The following is a 4,493-nucleotide window of genomic DNA, read 5'->3' as shown; positions in this document are numbered from 1 at the left end:
AACTGAGGGAGGGGAGTTGGAGTTGAAAAGTTTGGTACAAGCACCAGCTCTTACAGTCTCACCAAGCAAGTTATGAATTTTGTACTCTTATCTTACAGGCAATAGGAAACTATTGAAGTGTTTCAAATAAATGAGTGATGTGATGAAATTTATATTTTTAAAAGATCCCTCTAGGTATAGAGAAGTCCTTGTAGTTGATGTTAGAGAGTGATGCCTTCGTTCTCATAATCTTATTGCTCTATACTCTTTATATTTCCTTTTTGCTTGCTCTGTGGTGTTCAATCTATAAGACATCTTTGTCAAAATCCCACATCCTTCTTGCATGCCCAGCTTCCTCCTCAGAGAGGGCAGGGTTATTGTCTCTTAGACAAAGACTGTGTTCACTCATCCATGATTTTTTACTCCATGTCCCCTTTCAATCATAAACATACTATATCTCAATTTACAATTCCATGTACCTGTAACTTATATCCCAAGATTCTCCTCTCTTCTGTGATGACTCATAATATCCAAATAAGTAAATTTAAATTCCTCTGCCTTAAGAAATATAGAGCCCTACACACCCAGAAAATGCTCCCATTCCTCTGTTATTTGTCTTCTCATTCCAGTCTACTGCTCCCCAAAACTCCCTAATCATTTCTAGTGGTTTCATCATTACTTTTATATGTTGCCCTCAAATTCTGTCACTCCACAGGTGCACATTGCCCCCAAACACAGACATCCCTACATTCCCCAAAGCACAACTGAAGACTCAGGGACAGAGGAGAGTTTCAGGGAAGAAAGGCAGAGCCCAAATTTGGTTTTCACCTCTCACTGTTACCACACCCTTTGAGTGAGGGTTCTCTCATGGCAGTATCCTCCATACCCCGCAGTCAGCTGCTATGTCCCTAGAACCAGTGTCAGTTCAAATGAGAGCCTGGCTGTTGCCCAACCTCTCCCCCTGTGTCTACAGCCCAAACGTTCCTTTTTCCATAACCCCAGCTAGCGGGGGCTAAACCAGGAAGCTCTATGATAATCTGCAGGAGTTGCCAAACTATGCAGAATGATGATAGTTGTTAACACTGCTAGAGGAAAGAGTTTCACTCCTTTGTGTTTCAAGCTTTCCCTTCCAGACTAGCCTCTGGAATTTACTTAACTTGGCAAGCCAAAAGGCCCACTAAAATATCTTCTTCCAAACTAAAAAGTAATCTTCCTTTCAAAGATAATTTGGCTACATTTCCCTAGAACATAGACATGGGGGCAGCATTTGAAGTAACATTTTTATTCATTTTAAGGTGTACAAATATGTTTAATGAGGAGAGAAAGTATACATACCCCCACACTGTTTTTCAAATTTTCCAAACTAATTACTCCTAACAAGTGAAAATTCCAAGAGGAACGGGGAATGTTATCTCAAAGCAGCCTATGGCAAGCACATTATTTCTGTAGAGTCTTGTATGTTATCTTCTAAAATTCACATACATTTTTGCATTCAACTGCATAATATGTCCATTTATTTCGATAGATAACAATAGAATAAAATACACTTAAACCCAGTCATAGTGCTATAAGTGGGATCCACAAAATTCTATCAAGAGTAACAAAGAGCACCATACCTTATGTAGTCTATGGGAAGAGAAGAGAGAGAATTGATATGTCTCCTATCTTCCAGGTTTATTTCAAGAGGAAAGGTGTTCCATAGAATTCTGAAAGTGGATGGGATCCCAGTGTACATAGAATGCTGAACCAAAAAAAGAGAAGGAAGTCATCAAGGGACCCTGAGAAGGTCCACAAAGTTTGTGTCCCAAAAGAAGCAAATTATACAAAAGAGTTGGAGTTTTGCCATATTCAACAATCCCTATAGGTTGTCCAACCAAAAACATCACCTTAATCTTAAGAACTTCACATAAAGCCTATGTTATTGAATTCTCCATTTATACAATTTTGTAGAGGTTTTTAGTCTGCAACCCCCAAACTTAGCATTTAAATATGTTTTTCTATACAGTTTTTTTGTTTGTGTAATACTTGCCCCTCTCATCATATTGTTGAATGTTCTAAGAACAGGGATCAAAATAATGTTGCATAATCATTAAGTAAATGAATACTAGACAGTTTATTAACCATTATAAGTGTTTCTTCATAAACTCATTTTTTATAAGGAATAAATGAGATAATGCATAAAAATGCATTGTTTGATAAATGCCTGTCACATGACATTTAAGAAATATTTTCTATTATACTGTCATAATTGTTATTAATAATTATTTTTCATACAACAAATTAATGAAGTATGGAACATACCATAAATTTTCAATAAAAATTTTGTTTATTGATTGATCAATATAGGCTATGCTTTTTAAAATAATGTACCTATACAGAAAGGAATAAAATACTTCTCTGGATCTGTTTTATTTGTCAATAAAGGAATTAGACTCAGTTGTCTCAAAACTTCATAAAAATTATTTGTTATTTGTTAGTTGTTTTTGTTGAAATATCAACTTGCAGCCTCTTGTTACTAGCAAACATAAACACAGCAACATGTACTATTTTGGAGAAATTATGAAAATAAGTATGATCCATAATGATGATGCAGAGGGTTCCCCACTTAGATATCTAACTGCCTTACCAAACTGAATATATACAAAACTAAATCATCATCTTCCCCCATAAAATTTCTTTTTTTTTTTTCATCTCTATCACAATGATTAGCATGTCCATCCACCCAGGACACACCAATGTGTTGGTCTTGATATTTCCTTTAATCTCAACATATTTTGTTATTTCTATCTAATATACACACACTGCTAGAGGAAGAAGCTTCACTCCTCTGTGTTTAATATACAAATATATATATTCGAATCCATCTAATCCATCTCCATTAGCACCACCTAGATCAAGCCACCATCATCTCTCTCCTATAATAACACAATAACCTCCTTACTCGATTCCCTACAAATATTCCTGAATCCTTTAACCCATTCTCCACAACCCCAGTATGCCCATTTTAAATCCAAATCTGTCTGCCTCCCTCACTTCTATAATCCTTCAATATCTTCTGTGGTAGATCGGATTCTCGTAGCAAAAATGTTCTCTCCCCTACCTGCCTCCTTTAGATTACACTTCTGTGCCCTACTGATGTTGGGCATGGCCATGTGACTGACTTTGACCGCTAGAGTATAAGTTCATGTGACGCAAGCAGAAGCTGTGCCTACTGTTTGTCAGGCTTACTCTTTTGTGCTTCTGCTATCACCATGAAAAGAGCTTCCTAGGGTAGCTACTGGCCCTTCAGCCAGTGCTCCAGAATGATGCATGTGGGACAGAGCCTCTTTAGCTGACCTTGAGACCTGTAGTCTGAAGCCAAACCAACCCATTTGACTTGAGTAAGCAAGAAATAAGTGCTTAATGTCATGCTCTTTAGATTTGGTGGTCGTTTGTTATGCAGAAATAGCTAACTGATACAGCTTCATGTAAAATCAACTCAAAAATTCTTAGTATGACCTAAAAGGCCTATCATGGGTTTCCAGCCTCACCATATACCACGCTCCCTCTTCTGACTCCCCACACTATAATTTAACTGTTCTTTCAGTTCTTCGAATACGCTAAAGCCCTTTCCTAGCCTGGAGTCTTTACACATGTTGTTTTCTTGGCCTGGATGTTGTTTCTCTCTCTTGGTTTGGCCAACTTCTACTCACATTCAGTCTCTCCTTATATGTCCCTACCTCAAAAAAAAAAACCAGCCCTAAAATTCCTTTTCTCCCAATTGCCAGACTAGTAATCATTCCCAGATTACATAATAATAATTTCCACCTCACTCTGTATATTTTTTCCATAGCACTCATAAAAATTATAATTCATTAACTTAGAAAAATATTCATTGTTTCTTATACTAAATAGTTCCATCTCATCAGGGACAATGTCAGTCTTGTTTACTTCTGTACCTTCGTGACTAGCACATGCCTAACTTGATAAATCTTTAAATAAACAACTTGAGTCACTCATATCTCCTTGATTGGAACAGGCTAAAGTAGTTTTTACACACTGCTTATCTTATATCAAATAATGTCAATAAAACATTTTACAGTCTTTCAATTGCATGTTGTTTTGGTTGAGCAATTTTCTTGTCTTCCTAAAATCTAGTCTATTTCTCATGTTCTTGTCACTACAATACATTTGAGTATGTCACCAGTCTGAAATGACAGCTAACAACCTGTTATATCTCTAGCAGTAACATTCGACAAATTGAATTATGATACCCCACATGTAAACAAATATAGTAAAAGAAATTATAACATGCCAGTGCTTTTTTTTAATGTTAAGAGAATTTTTTAATTAAAATGTTTCTAAGAGAGAAGAGTAAAGTGAAAATATCTTGAGCTCAGAACTGTGATAGAGGAAGAAGGTGCATACCAGGTATGATTTTAAAAAATCAAGCTGTTATCCATAAGTGCAAGAAATTGTAATTGCAAGAAAAAGAAAAAAAGGGAGGGAAGGGAAGAAAGAAGGAAAGGGAAGGG

The sequence above is a fragment of the Pteropus alecto genome, unplaced genomic scaffold, assembly GCF_000325575.1.
Source record: "Pteropus alecto unplaced genomic scaffold, ASM32557v1 scaffold196, whole genome shotgun sequence".
In the NCBI taxonomy this organism is placed as follows: Eukaryota; Metazoa; Chordata; class Mammalia; order Chiroptera; family Pteropodidae; genus Pteropus; species Pteropus alecto.
Note: the sequence above shows the minus strand (reverse complement) of the source record.